This window comes from Carassius auratus, unplaced genomic scaffold (assembly GCF_003368295.1).
Source record: "Carassius auratus strain Wakin unplaced genomic scaffold, ASM336829v1 scaf_tig00033084, whole genome shotgun sequence".
NCBI lineage: Eukaryota > Metazoa > Chordata > Actinopteri > Cypriniformes > Cyprinidae > Carassius > Carassius auratus.
Genome location: NW_020526046.1, coordinates 112,946 through 134,363, shown reverse-complemented (window position 1 = coordinate 134,363; position 21,418 = coordinate 112,946). Strand labels below are relative to the sequence as shown.

Sequence of the window (21,418 nt, the reverse complement as noted above, 5' to 3'; positions counted from 1 at the left end):
CTACTCTATAACTGAAGCGTGGCGTTACACACTCAAGGACTAAACAATTGCTCGGAGGAATTATCAATGAGTGAGGCAACTCAATACTCTTCTATTGATCAACCCTCATTTGTACACCAGATAACATCCTTCTGCAGGAGAAAGCAGAGGAACAAATGGAAATAAAAATCCCAGCATGTGCACTACAGCAAGGTGATACAAATGATCTGGATGCCTGACTCATTATATTTTCCTCATCGAACAATGACAAGGGACCGCCATTAAAAGATCCCCCTCTTGAAATGAACAAAATAACTCCTCCATACATCTGTGATGCATTTAGCTTATTAAAGAAATGGTGAAATGGACATGCTAATGTGCTTCACAGGGCTGTAGTCCCCTCCGAGGACATCTGTGCATTAAACATGGAGTTCGGCGGCTCAGGGAGGCCTTGTCCCACTAAATCATGTCTGCTGATTGCCCCCACAGACACATGTTCCTGGTCCTGATCCATTTAGCAACCGGCTTGGCTCATTAGGTTCTGACACAGCATGCATGTGTGAAGAATATGCTAATAGTTAAGCGGGAAGCGAGTTAGTTTGGGTGAGGGGGATACCAGTCTACCCTAATTAGACTGAAGCTCAAAGCCCAACCCCCATCCCAGCGGAAGAAATGAATGAAAACATTGCTGATTAACCTTTTATGGCCCCGAAGGAAACCGCATCTACAAATAACAAACAAGGCTTTAAAAAGACAATAAGAAAAGGTTAAGGAAGTGAAAAATATCCCTCGGTCCATTAAAAATGACACATCTGTGGTTAAAAGCAGCAGTTCGAGCCTTGTCTATTGAATTACAGCGAAGAATGGATAAAGTAGGAGGCTTAGAAAGCCTTTCTCTGGAGGCCTAATTTATGAGCATGCTGATCAATGGTTAATTAAGCCGAGAGACTGAGCGGCGTGAACGAGGGAAGAGAGGTGAAAGTGCAAAGAAAAGCTACAAGAATGAGGGGTGGTCATGGGAAATGTAGTCTTCTGTAATTACAACGTTGTTTACATTGGCCGTATTGGCATTGAAATTAATATTAAAACTGCTGACATTTCATCCGATGGGCTTCAAGAGACTTACAAATGATTCATTATGTCTGAAAGCTCTGGGATTGCTGCCCCTGTGCTTTCTTGATGCATGAACCTACTCTGTGTGATTAACTAACAAGGCATTTATAAGGCAAGGTTTCAATAATTCAAATAAACATAAAGGTGTGTGAGAGAGAGAGAAAAATCTTCCCTCCAAAAACGAGATCAATACAAAGATGCATCTTCCATCTTCACCTTTAACTTGCCATAGTCATCTCAGACACTTCTACTCAATTAAAAGAGTAACACATTTAGTTTATTCATTAGTAGTTGCATTAAATGAGGTCAAAACGCTACAATGTACTTATCACCGCAGGTTGTAACTTTGGCACCACTATGACTTAAAATAATTTAAGGAGGCAATTAAAATGGGCTGGCTTTTTACTTCAAGAGACAGACTATCAAGATCTTACGATTCCTCTTTTTACAGATGAGAGGCATGATTTGCAAAGAATCAGGCAAATCCTTGGAAACATGTTTAGTTAATAAATAAATAAAATCTTCTGATCTTCTTATTTCCACCCTCAAACATAATTTCCCTTCCCACTTACAAAAACTCTTCCCATCTCGTATATTCCCCTTGTCTCTGGTGTTTTAGCCAGCCGTGGGTTTGCATAAGTGAAATCCTGCTTCATTGGGTTATGCCATCCCATGTGCTGTGAACAAAAAAAGCTGCAACATATTATGTGCCATTCCCATGAGGCTGTCAGTGAGTGACATTAACATCCTCTGCTGTCCAGCGGGGTGTTAACGTGTCTGTGTCTCTGATGCAGCACACTTTGTCCCAAATGACTGTTGCTCTGAAATTGGTGGTGCTGGCAGAACAAGCTGCAAAATCTGAAGCACCACCAACTGCCAGGTGCCTATTATTCTTAGTGCGGGGAAATGGCTTTTTTGGGGAGGAAAGGCTTTTTTGCCCTTTTTAAGAGCGGTGCTTGCTAATGACAACATACTTTTATTTTGTAAGCAATCACATTCACCTGGCAGACAATAACACTCTTGAAAAAATCCAGCAGATTTTCATAGACATCACTGCATGCAAACTTGCATTATCCACCTACGCAACACAGCTTTGTGTGTTCAAGCAACTGCACAAACAGTGAAAGAGACAAATGGCTGTTTTTATATTTTCTGAATTCAGTAACTATTGATATTGCAATTAACACACTATAGTACAACTGAACTCTAGCTAGTGAAGTGACTTTGGACCTTTAACATGATGCCAACTTATCTATACAAGCACTCACCATATCCGCCTATCGTTTTCCACTCTCTGTTCTTTTACTGAATTGATTTGGCCTTGAGGGAAAGAAAGAGCCTTCTGATTAATGAATCTTGAAAAAGCCACTGTTTCACCTGAAAAATGGCAGAGCACCAAACACAACGCCCAGTGCTTAAAGAGAAGGAAGAAACAAACAACTCAACAAGCTGAATCGGCCAAGAAAACCATGTCATCCTTTTTTTTATTGGAGACTTGAGCTCACTTAATTCCCTCCCTCCTATTTTCTCTCTGAATCCTTCCCTCTGTCTTTTTTGTTCAGTTTGGATTTTTTTTCACCGTTGATTGTGACCGTAACAAGGATGAACAAAAAGACAAAACAAACTGACAATCCTTCACAATTCTTAGCTCTCATTCCTATTTCCAGGATATACATCAATAAGAAAAAAAAGAAAGAAAATTGTATGTATTTGTAAGATATATTCACATTGTTATTGTTGTGTATTGATATTATTTTATATTATATATAATGAATATTTACATTTTTTAAAAGTTACAAATGATTCACACTATTAAGTTAATCAATGAAATCCTTGCTTTGTCGAATCATAATTGTGAAAAGCTTTGTGTATTTATTACTGCACTGTACATACTACTTTAAAAAGTTACCATTTGAAACCACAAAAACCTTACATTATGCACAATTTATTTTTCTTTTCTCTTTTGAAGTTCTGGTGAAATACTGTAAGACAGACTGTGTTCTTGAGAAAACTTGTGACAAGACTTTCATCAGTAAAGAATAGCTACATACTGTACTAGAGTCTGAAACACAGCACTAGAGCAAGAAAGACAGAGAGAGAGAGAAATGGGGGGTTAAAACTGTACTTTCAGAAAGAGTATATAGTGCATCAGGGAGTGAGTGCAGATCCTTGATTAGCTGCTCCTTTCTCCATCCTCTCTTCTTTCACTTCAGGTTCAACCAATACACCTGCTCCACTGATCTAGGACCAGCTGCTGTGCTCTAATATTGACACAGGTCAAGTGGCCAACCCTGCACTGCAGAGGAGTATCTGGACCAGCAGGGCTCCAAGGAAGAAAAGAGAGAGAGAGAGAGAGCGAGAGAGAGAGAGAGAGAGAGAGAGAGAGTAAGACAGAGAGGCTCTAGCCGTCACATCATCCTCCCAAAGTGCAGCACTGCAGTGCTCAGTCCTCAATGCCTCTGTCGCCCTTCTTAACCTACATAACCAGCCAGCCAGAGACACACAGTCATGTCCTCAGCATGGAAATGCCTCTAGACACAGAGGAAGAGAGGGGGTAAAAAGAGCGGGTGAAGCTAACAGAAACAAGAGGCTGATAAAGTATATTGTCAACTACCTCACGATACAATATTTAAACAACTTTCATCTTGAATAACTAAACTACTGAAAATTTAGTGGTTGGCCGATATTCATTTTTTTTGATAGCCGATGCCAATGCCGATATTTTGGAGAGCCAATATATATCGGTTTAATTTAAAGATAATAATAATAACATATGTTTAAGTCTTGCTGGAATGAAATTTAGATTTATTTTTTATGATATTTACTAAATTGAAAATTGATAAACGGAATAATAATTTGAACTGAATAATAAAATAAACCGATTAAATAGAAAAAAAGTAAAATATATTTATTGAGTTGCCAATTTTTTGGTTCTGTAAACCTATTATAGTATTTTACACAAATTATTATTAAATATTCATAAAATAAAAGTAAACACTGCACACAACAGTAACCTGGCACTCCTTTTGTATTTTTATTTATTTATTTATTTTAATAAACACAATGTAGTGTTAATTTCTCATAATTTAATTAAATGTTTATTAGGAATTAAAAATCTTGTTGGGACAGAATTTTATTAGACAGGAGCCTCATGCACTCAGGTGCTGTCATTTTTACCACTGTCAAAATAAAAGACCAGCTTCTAACACATCGTCTGAGCAGGATTATTGGCCGAAGATTATTGGCCGCAGCCGATAATTAAAAAGTGTCAAATATCGGTTGAGATCGGTTGACCACTTTTGAGATTAGTGCAATTTAGTATAAATAAAAAAGAACTATGATTCATTAAGAAAAATATTATAAAAAATTTATAGTTTTAATTGTCTTTATTTCAACAAATTAAATAATTAGAAAAATTTGAAATGACTTAGTTTTTTTCTTTAAATGGGGGGTGGAACGCTCGTTTTCACTCAATCTCCTGTTAATCTTGAGTACCTATAGAGTAGTACTGCATCCTTCATAACTCCAAAAAGTCTTTAGTTTTATTATATTCATAAGAGAAAGATAGTCTGTACCGATTTTTCCCGGAAAAACACGACCGGCTGAAGGCCTGACGTGTGGGCGGAGCTAAAGAATCACGAGCGCGAGTAGGCTTTTGCGTTGAGAGCATTTGGAAGCTGTGACATTACCGTGAGGAAAAAAACATCATCCAAAACAAACCATGGCTAACAGTCAGATTCAGCGTATATTTATGATCCAGAATCAGATCCAGAGGCTGAAATTTAACAAGAGCAACGACGTCTCTATGTTAGGGCTGTGCAAAAAATCGAATGCGATTTTCATGTACATCTCATCAGGAAAGACACTCCTGTAATTAGAAGTATATCTCCAGCACGTGTGTTCAGATCAGGGTTGCCAGGTTTTCACATGGGAATCCAACTCTTTAACAGTGTAAAAAACTCAGTATGCATGAAATAGCATTTCACCCCCCCTTTAAAATCACTTTATTTTTCAATCCAAAATGTATGCCCTCCAGATTGTTTTTCCACAATCCAATCAGATCCTTGACTGCATCAAAATTTTTCCCTTTTTAAAAAAAAACAAAATGTTTGACTCAGAAATAACCCACGTTATTGTCCCTGGCAACCTGCTTGTGATGGTTGTTTGTCATATCGCTGGCCGTTTTGATGGTGGCACTTACTGTGTGCTGTCTAACGCCTATTACACATTAACATTCAGACAAGGGCACAGACAGACGCAGGCATCCACAGCAGACAGTCAAAATACACACACGCATATCTAAACAAACACCCTGATCGGACAGAGAAACAAAGAGAGAGAAATATCAAGAAAAGTGGTTGTTCACAGCGTTACCAAGAGTAGCCAGAGCCCACTTGCCATAAGAGAAGCCATTAGGCTTAATAGTCCCATTCTGTGTGTGTGTGTGTTAATGTGTGTGCATATGTTAACAGAACAGGACGGAAATGGTGTAATAGCCCACTCAATGCATTTCAACTCACTGCTCTGATGGTGAATACATCGCTTGAATTCCATTCGAGGACAGACTAGCAACTAATGCTTCTATTTATATCCCCGAAATTTGATGGAATATGATTACAGATATAAGTGCAAGTGTCTGTGTGTGTATGCGCGTGTCTTACATAATAAATATACTAATCTAGCTGAGCGTCATCGTGCAATGCGGATTTACTCAAATCCCCTCAACAGCAGGAAGAAGAAATCAGGCCATAGACGAGCAGTGACCTTGCTGCGCTGGTCACGTGACTAAACTGAATATCAATGAGGATCGATGCAATCAATACATGTCTCTGTATGCTTCTCTGTGTTAAACCTGCAATGATTTCCATTTAATAGATAGACAGAATAAATGAACAGCAGATGATGAATTAAACACTGCATTTTAAACAGATTTCTAAACACAAACAAGAAGAAAAAAAGTCACCTAACACCATCCCCACCTGAGTGTTTATATTTTTAGACTGCTCTTATTAACACTGAATGAATTTCACAGCGTCATGCCCTGGAAACCTGCGAGCTGCTCCGGCTGCTTGTGTTGTGGGTTTATTGGTCCTGTCAAACACACTCTGGGAGCTGACAAATCTGCCATAATAAACTTCGTGTTAAAAGTGAAGTGTGTATTTTTTTGATGCTGAAATATTTTTATCCCAATGCAGAGACAGCTAAAAGTAAGCAATTTCCTGGGAGACAATGTGGGCGGTAGAACCGTCTGGGGAACCAATTATATATATGTTAGGGGTGGGTGATATCCCGGTAGACACGGTTAACATTTATTGATTAACATTTAGAAATGTTGGACTATTGTCTCTATCATGGTTACACACTCATGTGTCACAGAAACTTGACATTTGTGTGTATTTGTAATCATAGTGGTTTAAAAACAAGTGATTTAAGCTAGTGAAATGCAATCAGCAGCAAAAGAGAACTAATTTAGCTATATACGCACACTATCTGAGAGATGCGTGCACGTGAAGATGGTGCTCATAGAGCACAGGTTATTTCTGTCACTTCATAGGCCTTGAACGGCTTGGTACATACCAGTATGTGTCAAATTGCCCATCTTTGCAAGTATCCTCATAAACGGAGTAATTAAGGTCTTAAGTGAAAGCAAACAGCAGAGAAAGAAAACACATGTGTAACAGTACACTGGATCCGGGCAGCTCTTAAAGTGACAGCAGTCTAATATTCCTGCTGTCTGTCATTCAATCAAACAACAGAAGAGAGAAAATCTCCTCTTGACTAAATCACTTTTGTAACTTTAAAAAGAAGAAAAACACATTTAATTACTATATTTAATTATGTATTTGTTTTTTGTGACATTGAAATAAGGTGACATAAAATATATATACAGTCTTGTTCAAAATAATAAACTTGTGGCACCTCTCAGCTGTTATTCCACTCCATGATTCTTTAACAACATTCCACAATTCATTCACATTTCTTGGTTTTGCTTCAGAAACAGCATTTTTGACATCACCCCACAAGTTCTCAATTGGATTAAGGTCTGGAGATTGGGCTGGCCACTCCATAACATTAATTTTGTTGGTTTGGAACCAAGACTTTGCCCGTTTACTAGTGTGTTTTGGGTCATTGTCTTGTTGAAACAACCATTTCAAGGGCATGTCCTCTTCAGCATAGGGCAACATGACCTCTTCAAGTATTTTAACATATGCAAACTGATCCATGATCCCTGGTATGCGATAAATAGGCCCAACACCATAGTAGGAGAAACATGCCCATATCATGATGCTTGCACCTCCATGCTTCACTGTCTTCACTGTGTACTGTGGCTTGAATTCAGAGTTTGGGGGTCGTCTCACAAACTGCCTGTGGCCCTTGGACCCAAAAAGAACAATTTTACTCTCATCAGTCCACAAAATGTTCCTCCATTTCTCTTTAGGCCAGTTGATGTGTTCTTTGGCAAATTGTAACCTCTTCTGCACATGCCTTTTTTTTAACAGAGGGACTTTGCGGGGGATTCTTGAAAATAGATTAGCTTCACACAGACGTCTTCTAACTGTCACAGTACTTATAGGTAACTCCAGACTGTCTTTGATCATCCTGGAGGTGATCATTGGCTGAGCCTTTGCCATTCTGGTTATTCTTCTATCCATTTTGATGGTTGTCTTCCGTTTTCTTCCACGTCTCTCTGGTTTTGCTCTCCATTTTAAGGCATTGGAGATCATTTTAGCTGAACAGCCTATCATTTTTTGCACCTCTTTATAGGTTTTCCCCTCTCTAATCAACTTTTTAATCAAAGTACGCTTTTCTTCTGAACAATGTCTTGAACGACCCATTTTCCTCAGCTTTCAAATGCATGTTCAACAAGTGTTGGCTTCATCCTTAAATAGGGGCCACCTGATTCACACCTGTTTCTTCACAAAATTGATGACCTCAGTGATTGAATGCCACACTGCTATTTTTTTGAACACACCCCTTTCAACTAATTCAACTAATTGCCCAATTTCACAGCCTTAAGAGCGTGCATATCATGAATGCTGGGTCTCATTTGTTTTCTGAGAATCTACTGAACCTACTGGTAACTTGTTTGCCACGTAGCAATAAAAAAAATATACGAAAAACCTTGATTATTCTGGTTAGTCACATTGTACTGCTATTATTTTGAACAAGACTGTATATATATTTTTTGAGTTTCATCATCAGAATTTTAGAATGTTTTCTGAAGGATCATGTGACACTGAAGACTAGAGTAATGGCTGCAAAAAATTCAGCTTTGCCATCACAGGAATAAATTACATTTTAAGATATATTAAAATAGAAAACAGTTATTTTAAACAGTAATAATATTTCACAATATTACTGTTTTTACTTTTTACTTTTATCAAACAAATGCGGCCTTGGTGAGTGTAGTAGTCTTCTTTCAAAAAGAACCAGCCCAAAACTTTGCAGCGTATATATATATATGGAATACATATAACAGAATTCTGTTCAGGAACATCGAATTTCTACAGAGCTGCTACACTTCACACATCACCTTTAAGTCTCACAACCCAACAGGTGCCTCACACACTGAGGGATGTGAATGCGAGTGTGTGTAAGTCTATGTGTGTGTCCAATGGTTTCATTCATGTCTTTAATCCGCTTGGCCCTCTTCACTGGTCTGTTTTATAACACCGATGTGCAAGTATACTTCACAAACCATGGTAGCCGAGTGTGTTCTTTTGAGCATTTGACCTTCCTCTAACCTTAAAACGAGAGCCTATGAGAAAGAGATGAGTGAGGTGCTGTGAACAAAAAGAACAGAACAATCTGTCGAAAGGGGGGAGAGGGAAACACAAACCAGAGGAGACAGAAGGACCATCACACCCTAGTGAGGACACAGATCTCATTAAAATGGCTCCTGAGTGGTGACATGATGGCCAGCATTGACTTAAAGCTCTGGAACGCATGACCAGAGAGAATCTAGGATGTGTGTATAGTTGTGAGAAAATCCTGCTTTTCTTGTTCACATTTTCCCCGTGAAACTATCCCTTACATCTGAACATCACACAGGCTCTGAACCAAGACCACTAAACCCAGACAGGCTCTGTAGACGAGAGCACTCAGACATATAACAAAAGCGGGCAGAAATAACACAAACCAGGAGAAACCATCAAATCTGACCTTTTGACAGCACCACCTTTTATCCCCCGGCTTAATTCATCCATGACAATACCACACACACACACACACACACATAACACACACCTCACAGCACAATCCGAGAATAAATGAATCCGATGAGCTGTTCTGAATGAACCCATTTCGGGCAAAGTGGAGGAACAGTGAGGTAAATATTGCATACACAGTCACAGTATTAGACTACAGAGAAATCAGTAACTATCAGATGAACACATGGAGATTCAAGAGCCTGGTGTCCAACTCCCTATCTGGCTCAGTTCAGCCCATCTGTTACAGGGTACGAGACCAACACACACACACACACACACACTTCTGTGTGCATCTACACCCATATGTTTGGGCTCTTCATCTTGTGAGATCACAGAATCTATACTCCAGCATGGCATCAAACACATAAAGCACATGCACACATGCTCATATATCCTCCAACGATGTGGCCTCCCGCCTCTCTGTCTTTAATCAGTTCATTGAAATCAATTAGAGCTCATTGATCCGTTGCTTCTGCATGAATAAACAAGACATGCTGTCTGGTGCTGCTGCTAACATGCGCGCACACAGCAAAAAGCTGATATGACACGTCCACATATTGCACTACTGTACACAAATATGCTCTTGAAGATGGCCAAAAGTATGTTGCAACTGCCTTATGAATGGGTTTCACTATAGTAAAGATGAAATGTATTGTTACAGGAAAAAAAATCACATGTACAGTAACAAAGCAGTCCAACACAAGGACAGCCACACATTTGGTTTCATCCATTACCCTGCTCCCAAATGACACAGTGAGCTCCATATCTGCTATTTGGGCCAGAGAGAGAGAGAGAGAGAGAGAGCTCAGCATTCCCTGCTCACAGAACAGAGCGCTTCTGTGTCTTCTCAGTTCTGCTATCCACTAGGTTTGGAATGGCCATACTAGGATAGCATATAAATGTGGCCCATTCTTTCAGACTATGTGTGTGTGTGTGTGTGTGTGTGTGTGTGGTAACTGCTGCTCTTGCTCCGACCTCTCCTCCCATCAGATGTTCGGCACATCAGTGCACCAGCGATTACTTGTCTTTGATATACGGAGATAGGTTTACGTTCCACTGTGTGTGTGAGTGTGTGAGTTGCAGGAGGACAGAGAAAGATGCTGGGGGCCGGAGTGATTCTTTGATAATCTAATTTTCGTGCTTTATGACGTCAAAGCATTTTCAAATATACGGTACTAAGAAAAAAAAAGAGGGAAGACTGAGCAATGTTGTAACACCAATTTAACAAAATGTGCATTGTCTACATGGGGTGAAGTCACTACCACACATGAATAAACATGTAACAGAAATCATATATACATATATAGCCTACATTGCAAAAATACTAATATATGAAAAACATGATTTTAGATTGATAAGCTTATGCATTTCAATATTTGATTCCTGTTCTATTTGCTGTTTTGAATCTGAATTAAAATGCTTGGGATGGCATATACAGTAAATTAATCAAAATTAATATATTTAACAGCAATAAATTCCTGGAAAGAATTTAAAAGTCCATGTTTCCAACTGGTGTTAAACTCTTTGCACATTACATTAATTTACAGTTTACTTTGTGGATTTCTAAATCAGTCTAAGTTGTAAGAAAAAAATGTGAGTATATTAAATCAATGCACAGTAATGTAAAGATATGAAAAAAAAAACAGTTAAATAAAATGTGTGAAAACAGTACTTTGGAATTTTTTAGGGAATTTCTACAGCAAAGATATGAATCTGCTCTGTCCAAAAAGGAAATACAATTTTAAAGCATTTTTTTATGCTTAGTTTTAAAATGGGTCAATATGCAGGTTTAATATCTCGACACACACAATCATGCACGCTACAGCACCATCCGCGCGCGTGCCCGATGCCCCAAATTGAAACGCGCGCGGATGAAGCGCCTGTCGCTCTGCATTTCGGAAAAGGCTCCTGAACAGGTTGCAGCAGCACACTGTTTAAAAACGCTCCTATTATTTCCCCTTATCCCAACAGCATTTTATGCATTTTCCAAATGGAAACCCTGCTTACTGTACAACAGCCTAACAAACAGTCAAAGGAGAAAGAGTTGAAACTATAATACAGAATATTTTCCACAGATGTGCCTTTACCTGGGAACGAGCCGCAGGGAGAAATCAGAGGTCTGTGATATTGGAGCTCTGTGGGTATTTCCTCGTTTTCTTAAGCGTTGCTCAGCGCAATTCCATCAGCCTGAGCTCGGGATAAACCAAAAGATTCTCCGTCGTCCAAGAACAGCAGGAAATGTTTCACGGTTTCTCCCGACAACACCCAGACATAAAACAGATTCAGAGGAAACGGTTGCAGAAGTGAAGGTCTGTTCACGCGCGCGCTCTTAATGAAGTCTAGTTGGATTTGTCCACTGAAGAGCTTGTTTGGAAACGACCGCCGGCTTCTCCCATTATAAGCGCATATGGGGGAAAAACCAAACAACAAACACAAATTCACTTCTATGAAATGTTTTCCTCCTCTGTGAGTCTAATCAACACTCTCTTTCCGTTTGCACGTATTTGATGTGATTTATGTCGGTTTTCCGGGAACAAACGCCGACGTAACGCGGTGACTTCAGCAGTGAAGTCCGGTGTTTAATCTATCGGCGAGTCCAGCTTCTGAAGGCAGCCGTGGTGGTCACCGGCTCCGCTGTCGTTTCCCCGTGACTCCGGGAGCGATGGGAGAGATGCTGTGAGGCTTTGATTGCCCATCTCTCTCTTTCTCTCAAGCGCGTTCACGCGCTCTGTGACGTTCTATATCCAAGCTGCTCTGTCGCTGTGATGACGCGCACATTCCACGCGCCGGCCTCTCAGCATCCCTGCATCCCTGTGTGATAAAGCTCTGCTGGACACGGCACTAACAGACCCTGGTGTATCACAACCAGAGTGCTGCCAGAGATCCAAGGCTGAATTTTATAAGATACGATACGTTTGATTTCTCTCCCCTTCCTCGCGCTCGAGGTCATCCTCAGTCCTGCATCAGAATGACGTCAGGGCATATTAAAGTGGCAGAAGCCCCTCTTGTTCACCATCACACGATCTCACCCGCACTAGATTATTGGGGATCTTCTTATATATTCATGTTGTGCGAAGGGTGTTGGAGACGCGCATCTTTGGTACCCAAAAGATTGCATTCGCCATTCTCAGAAAAAAAAAGAATTAAAAATAAATAACCATATGTAACCATAAAATATAGTATCATAATAGCATAATTTATATGAGTAAATAGACAAAGATTAGGCTATATGTTTTATTTATTTATTTATTTTTAAGGCAATGTTACACTGTTTCTATACTTTTTATTTAATTTTTTACTTTTTTTACTTTATTATTTGTATAATAATAATATATCACTGCAAATATATAGGCTATTATCATAATTTTTTTCAGTGATGTAATATTGTAAAACCATGTATTTTCTCAGCAAATACACTGAAAAAAAATATTGGCTTAGAAACAATTTTCACAAAGAAAGTAACACATTGAATTAAAGGTGAAAATTTGAAGTTGAAAGACTATTGTCTTGGTAAAAAGTACTCTAATAATCTTTATTTAATTTACAATTGAATAGTCTTTTTTCTTTGTTTTTTTTTTTTTTACAATGTACTTTACACATGTCTATAAACTGAAATTTATTTAAATAAAAGCAAAATTTGGGTACAGTACTTTTTTTCTAATTCTATAATCCATTAAAATGTTATAGCGATGAATGCGTCCATGCAAACTGGTTGATATTGTGATTAAGAATGAACAATTGAAACAATGCACATTTTCTTTCAAAAATAAAAAAATAAAAATCACGTCAGTCAAATAATGTCAGTAAATTCAGTGATGATTATATCAGGTATCATGGGGACACAAATGTCACCTGACAAGGACCTGCCTACAGGACTGTCAGATGTTTGGATACATTCACAAAACACAATCCAATCCTTAATCATTACATTTATGCAGAGTTCAAATGAACTCAGTAGACTCTAATTGTAAACTACATGACATGTAATTATTCCACAATCATCCATCACTTAACATCAGTGTATTATAACGAGAAAGAAGCAGTTTTATAAATAACGATCTAATAACTATAATCTTTGCTTCTGCTCCAGTTCCACAAACTGCAGTATTATTATCTCTACACTCATGAAACTAGGAAATTTAGAGACAGGAATCAGCAAAATCTCAGCACTCGTGTGGGAATATATATTTTCTAATTCTGCTCGACAGAATGATGTGATGAGCGTCACCATGAGCGTCAGTGAGACCCCGCTGAAGCACATCCAGTTAGATACGCAGAAACAGATCGCATCCTAACTAGTCTCCAGACAACATGGAGCAACTTCAGGAGATGTAAAATGCAGACCGGTCTCACCTTAATTTGAACTGAAGCTGGAGGCAGCAGGTGTGTCTAAATCTGTTAAAGCAGCGGAAACATCTGCTCTGGGCAGAAGAGGGATTCATTCCTCCTGTCTCTCACAGCAGGAGGGAGACACTTACTGGCCTGCCTTGCCACAGTATCCCACCTTACAACACCATACACACTAGAAAACAACAGAGGCGCTTCCCCAAATGTTCCACAGACTATTATTTGTCTACAGTGTAGGAGCCAGAGTCAGCATGTGCTGTAAGAACAATTCTGTTGTTTTTACAAAACAAAACTGGCAGCTGGGGTACAAAGAATAATTGTGTAAAAAGACAGTACAAATGTACAACCTGTACATTTTACACTATAAAACAGTAAAAAAAAAAACACTCTTCTGAATTTGCACAACCACCGATATCCAAAATAATAACACAGGTGGTAAAAAGAAAGACACATAATGAGTCGAAAAATTCCACACGAGCAATAAACTAAAGTGACAATAATTAAAAATAAGATGTAACACGAAAACCTAAAAACGATCAAATGTAAAGAGGTAGTTCTGGGAATGTTCAATTATTATTATTTTTCATTATATATAGTAGGAAACATACGATTAACCAATTAACAGTTTTTTATTAAGAGTCTTTCATAATTAAAACAATCATGTTCACAGTATGGCTTTAATGAAACGACTGCGTAAAAGTATAATAAGTGTTTACAAAATATGTGGCATAAAGTAATTTTTCACGTTGTTTATTGACCGTAATCTTCAGCCTCATTTTCTTTTTTCTTTTTTTTTTTTTAAAGGAAACGAAGAATGTGCAAAAAAAAAAAAAAAAAAAAAACATGAACATTAACTTCCAAAGCTCTTACATCCAAAAAAATTACTATTTATTTTATGCGTTTTTTTTCTTCGGAAGCTTGATTTGTTTCATGAACAACCTGGAGAAATTGCATTTTAACAGAGCTTAAAAAATAAATAATCAAACATCCATCTCTTGCGTTTCCTTTTTTTGGTCCCATTTCTATAATGACTGATATGGCATTTTGCCAAAGTATCTTTTAACAGTCATGCCAGCGGATGATCAGTGATGAAGAAGAAGAAAAAGATGAAAGACAAGGGATGACACAAAGGGAGGACAGTGTTAGATGGATGTAAGGGCGTGAACAGAAAGAAGCAATTAGGTTGGGAGGGGGAGGTGGACTATGATTGACGACACTACTCAAGACGGTGACAAGCAAGATACTGTCCAAGCTGCCTGATGTCCCTGAGACATATTACCTTTATTCCACATGTCCACTGCACTGAACCAAAGACTGAGAGATCAGAGCAGAGGACGCAGGCAATTCTCACTGGATAAGAATCAGCCATCAAAGCTAATGGTCCACACCAGAAAGACTTACATATGTGCAGAGCTACACCACCTCTTTGATATTGGCAACACACAAACATCGGACACACATACACACACTGTTTGCCCGTTGGGGGTCATCTACAACAGGAGAGGGACATACTATAAAGAAATATTCTGCCATGCTCTTTCTCTCTCGCTCTCATTTCTACTGAGGGACGTTTGATCGGTCTCATTCTCAGTAAGTGACCACTGAGAAGAATCTTAGAAGTGTATTATAAGATCCATCCTTTGTTTCACAAAGATGCTCACGTTGTAATTTGTGCATTCAATCATCATTGCTCTTATACAATGTTAATGTAATAAGCTAAATTAATTTATAGACTCGTTTGGCAGGGTCTTTTGGATGCTTTAAGTCATTATGATCTTCCATCTGTGTTTTGACAAATATCATTTGCAACCCGCAGAGGCAGTTATCAAACTTACTGATTGCCAAAAGATTAAATGTATATACACTGTTTACCATATTCAGGAAATCTTCACAATGCAAAACATTGCCTGTATGTGTGAATCTGTCAAGAGTGTCAGATTTTACCTCAAAACCAAATGAATTTGTGCCATTAAGATTCTTATGCTGTTGTTGCCTTTTTGGCATAATTTCCCTGCAATACAAATAATTTCCTGCAATGCAAATAATTTCCTGCAATGCAAATAATTTCCTGCAATGCAAATAATTTCCTGCAATGCAAATAATTTCCTGCAATGCAAATAATTTCCTGCAATGCAAATAAAATGTAATGCAAAAACAACCAACAATAACAACAGTAACAACAACAACAACAGCAATGCTAACTATTATTATTATTAATAATAATAATAATAATATAAAAGGTGTAGTAGTTTAATTATGAAATGGAAATATATATTTTTTAATATTTGTGTAAAAACGTTCTGATAAATATAAATGCATCTGTATGCATTAAAGTACAGAGAAATGCACTTAATTATTATTATTATCAGTATTACGGTCAAGCAGTTTAATTATGAAATGGATACTTTGTATAGTAATAATAATAATAATATAATATAATAATAAAAATATATTTCTGGCAATTCTGGTATAAATATACATTTAATTACAGATAAATGCACTTAATTAAAATGAAAATAATGTGAAATCATACTTTTCTTTATGGAAAAAGTTTACAAATGTATTTATTTATTACTTATTTAATTCATCCATACAGATTTATTTTTACATTTTTGAATAAAATATAATTTACATTCAGATCGGACAACATTTTAATAGTGTATTGTGGATGAAATCACTGATGACAGAGTACAGGGTCAGCCACAGTTCAGTGACCCCTGGAGATGAGGTCAAGAAGCATCAAATGCAGAATGAGTTCAGGGTTTGAGACAGATCCTGTGAAAGCGGTCGCTTCTCCTACACATGGGGGAATGGTTTTTCTTTCTTTCAGTTTCAACAAGCAATGGCTCCCTGGAACAACACTCTCACCCCCGTGTCTGTGTTCACCAGTCACGCTTCAAATGCCTCACAAATGCGACTGAGTCAAAGCGTATGCAAGGAGGTGCTGCTGTATCACACGCGCACACACACATAGAAACACACATATAAAGATCACACACCCTGTCCTGCATGTGTTCGAATGTGTGAGTATCACACTTTCCCATCAACACGTGGGAATAAATTCCACCCTGTTGGTGGTGACGCATCACAGAATGGTGGCGGTGGAAAATGTAATCTATCTTTAAACATTAACTTCACGAGGCTTTCATTAAACTGCTGATGGCAAATTTGTTTTAGACAGACAATCTGACAGGTGTCTCCTCACACGCCTGTCGAAACTCTGAGCATTCAGAGCCGCGTGTGACGTACTCAATGAAATTGCGTGATTAATGAATGTAAATTGTCCGGCGACTGATAAAATTAAGAAGATGGCATGGCGTTAATATGACATAAATATGGTAGCTCATGTCAGAGCATTTGAGACACACGTTAATGAAGATTGAGAGTAAGATCATGTGTGATGAAATGCTATGATTAACCAGAATATTAAACAAATGTAGGGTCTTTGTCAATGTTTAATTGTGTCTGTAACCCTGATGTTCTTATGATTTAATTGTGGGTGTACTAATTACATTACATGTGTTTTTGTATTACCAGAGCTAGATTTTAAATGGTGCTTGCCTGTGAAAACCTCATTGTCGCAATGCTCGAGTGTTAAACCTTAGCTTGAGCGTTATTGGTATGTTGTTACACGGACACAAAGGGCTTCCATTGGCAGAAAGAAAGCGGAATCACATTTTTCAACATCAACACTGGTAATAAACTGAACTGAATCATCACTGATCTGACTTGAACTGAATATCTGCATTGCTTTCTTTTGTTAGATCTGCTTAGCTGAATTGAACTCATTTCAAACTGATGAACTTCAAATGGTTATGGATCTACCCTGAACCAAAACTGAACTGACTTGAGATAAATAATGACACTAATGTCTTTCAGAGGTGAAAAAAATACAGGTCTCCATAGTTGAGTTTGCATAACTGATTCTGATGTTTTCCTGTTTATATCTGCTTTGACACAATCTGCATTGTATAAAGTGCTGCAGAAGCTAACTTAACTTGATGGGGATAGTTGAAAGGGATAGGTCACCCAAAAATGAAAATTCTGTCATCATTTACTCACGCTCAATTTGTTCCAAACCAGTACATTCGTAAAAATAAAGGTGCTTAAAATGTTCTTTACAGCGATTCCATAGAAGAACCATTTTGTTCCACAAAGAACCATTCTTTACAGAACCATTTAGACAAAAAAAGTTATTCTATAGCATTGTTAAGAGTGTATGAGTTTTTATCTTCTGTTGAATGCAAAGTAACATATTTGTGAAGATTGTTGGCAACCAAACAGTTCATTGTAGCCATTAACTTCATCAGCGTGTTTGTCCCAGTATGTTCGAATACTAACATTATCTACAGTATGTAAGTCAATGTGAACCCTGTTTTGTCAGCAGCATTCACTATTCTCATAAAATTAGAAGAATTACTAAAATGTTATATATATAGTGTTATCATTATAGTTATTGCCCTAGGTGCCAACGGGCCTTTATTCATGACACTGGACTGCACACTGGTCGAATGTAAATGGTATGTTTCTAAGCAGAGATGAAAAACTTTAAATAAACTTTGCAGAAGCCTCCCAGGCAGTGTGATGGGTTTCTCTACAAGAGCCGGGATGAATCAGCACTCATGCTTTTTTCTTGCTGGAAAAACATAAAGCTCATTACACTCCAGGCCAGTTGGATTGACAAAACCATAGTGGAGACACTTCATTTTGAGGTTTTAAGGGTGTCTGATCTTAATGTGCTTCTGTCAAGTAGGACATGTTCCTGAATCAGCATCCCTGTAGGACCTGGAACAACATTGCATCAGCCGATCAGATTTTAGGGATCGGTTTAAGACCTACAATTTCCTTGTGGTTTTAAGAGCTTATTAATGGGTAACACTGGGTTAGTTTCTTTGCTGAAATTTCTGGACAAACAAAATGTCAAAGAACACATTGTAGTTGGCATCACTGCAGTCTTCAATCTCTAGCCGGGTGAGCACATGTCTCCTCTCTGTCCTTCTTAAATTTTAGTTACATTTGTCTGAGTTCTGCCAGTCTGAGGCCAGTTCCAGTAGCTTCATCAGGTGTCCATGAGTCAGTACCACCTGGCAGGGTCACAGGGCCGTCCCCACAGGCAACAAAACTGGCATCCCACTGTTCCCCTCTCTCTCCTGCCATTCTCTCTTTGTTCCTCTCTCTCAGCTTGCATGACAAGAAACAGATGAATATAACAGGACGAGGTGGGACATGCTTCTACAGCGCATGTGTGCGCGTGTCTCGCACTTTCCTGGCACCTGTTCATAATTGAAACCCATATGAGATCTGGCATGAGAAAAATAGACAGAGTTAGTTGAGGAGAAATGGATACTAGATACATCCACCTGCCCTCAATATATATACTCACAGGGAAAAAGAAGGGATGGAAGGGGAATGAGAGAAGGGGATACAAAGAAAAAGGCACCGGAGAGAGATGAGATAAATAGTGAGAAAGAAAGCAAAGGAGGAGAGGAATAACAAATAGAAGGAAATACTTTTCATGGTCATTTTTCATACCAAATATTCATTAATGCGAGACAGCAGGGTGTACAGCAGTAGTGATGCATTCTACATACAGTATGAGCAATGCTTTGGTTTCTAAATGAGTTCTTGTGTGGGTTCTGAACAAATGGATATAAGAAAATGAGACTCTTAAAAGAAGTCTCTTAATTATGGAAGCTATTTCCACCTCAAAGTAAATATATACAGCAGGTAATTGAGAGATTAAAAATGTAAGTAAGTCACATTTATGGATTGTTCAGATATGAATATCATTGTTACAGTGTTGCATTTTTGTCCCCCTTGGTTTGGTTCGCTTTCAGCAGGCAACATTTATAAAAATTCCATTCCGAAAACGTGGCATGTTCCAATGCAAAGGTCTGAACACACCATGAGATTTACAACTGCAGTGTGGGGCACGAAGTCAAAATGATGAGAAATAAAGTCACGATTGGTGTAGTAGAAAAATAAAATAAAATAAAATTAAATTCTTAATGTTAGACGTGAACTGATAGATATGAAATAAATGTGAGATACAAAGTTGCAACTGCAAGATATTAAGTTCCAAATATATATAGTTTCAATTGTGATGTACAGATGTGTGTGTACAGTGGGATATAAAGTTGAAACTGAAAATTTCTTACATATAATCTCATAATACTGAGACATTGCAATTTTAAGATATTAAGTTGTAATTATGAGAAATTAAGTAACACTTGTGAGGTATATAGTCACAACCGTAATATTAACTTACAATTAAAAAACACACAAAAAAGATACTAATAAAGATGAAATCTGTGTGTTAGGATGTGCAGTGTATGAGTGTGCATTCCCTTAATACACTTCACATTCTGCATGTACGTCATTGTGTGTGTGTGTGTGTGTAAATGTTGTGCGTCTGTGCACCTATGTTAGTGCATGTTCACACCCTCATGCGTACTTTCCCCTTCTGGGGAAGAATCCCTGGGTCAATGAATTATTCATCGTACGTATCTTGTTAAAGAAAAAAAATGAAGCCAGGAGGAAATATGGTTGTTTGATATTTCCATGAAGGGAATTCTCTCTATACCATCCTCTGAAGAAACAGGAAGCAAGAGTTCGAACACACCAGCAGTTTGAATGTAGGCCACTGTGATGATCTAACACACTGACTGATGCGAATCATTATGACTGCTCTTGTCTCCTGCTTTCGTTCCAATTTATGACAGAGTAAACGGATGCTGTACATCGTTTTAGCATTTCTGTCGTACGGTGTGTGCGTTTGTTCACACAGCTCCACTTTAAATAGAGCACAATTTCACAGGTTATTAAGTCAGCTTATCCTGCTCTTGATTCCCGTAATTAACCATAATCATTTATTTATTTGTTTATATAGTTAGTTATTTTCATCCAGTGCATTTGTAAGTCAGATGCATTCGCAGAATAGTAAAGAGGCAAGTGAGAATTCAGAGTAGGCTAAATAATGAAGCAATGGCCTAAAATAAATCATGACAAACTCAGTGATGATTTCAACTCTGCGTTTATTTAAATAGACCAGAAGAGCAAAGGGATCCGTGCATACGGGGATGAAAGGAAATCCTGAGGATCTAAAGGAAAGGGAGATAAAAATATACAGGACAAACTAAAGACAGATGATATAAGATTAGTTCAGACTGAGATATCATTGAGCACAATAAACAATAATCTGCCTTAAGCACTTGGAGAACTCTTTACCATCACACTTATCGATGTGTCCTCTAAGATGTCAATATTTCTTTAGACAGAGCCCCAGTGTCTCTGACTTTGCCCAGCAGTTTATCTAGCTGCAGATATTACGGTTATCTAATGTAGTCTGCGCTGAATGTCAAGTAGGATAACCTGCATGTTGCATGACAGGATAATGTTGTCACACATTGCAGTACGAAATGCAACCTTTAAACTTCGATTTAAAGTTGAAATGCGTATTGAGTCACTATTAGCAGTGAATAAATCTGTTCCAAACAGTAGTTCCTCTACCCAAACTCCAGAAGTGTACACTGGCCTTCTCAAACATACAAAATCATGTCACAGTACAAGTGTTTTTCACCAAGTACTCAGTCTAAATGATAGGTGCTATCTGTGCTGATATAGCACTGCAGCAAGCATATTTCAATTGAGTCATTGTCATTCTTTTCAGCTCATATCCTTTCTATGTAAATTAGGCTCATTATAGATTAATTAACAGAGACTCTCATTAATAAATGTCAGTGCTATATTTGTCTGGTGCAATTAATGTT

General features: G+C 38.0%; 1 protein-coding gene across 1 annotated transcript in view; it reads right to left on the bottom strand.

Annotated features, from left to right (window-relative positions):
- Positions 1–11,852, bottom strand: part of LOC113081075 (neuroligin-2-like) — a 144,586-nt gene extending 132,734 nt beyond the window's left edge. Inside the window, exon 1 of the mRNA XM_026253121.1 lies at positions 11,390–11,852. The gene's annotated coding sequence lies outside the window, so the exon portion shown is untranslated. The remainder of the gene's footprint in view (positions 1–11,389) is intronic.
- Between the last annotated feature and the right edge of the window lie 9,566 nt (positions 11,853–21,418).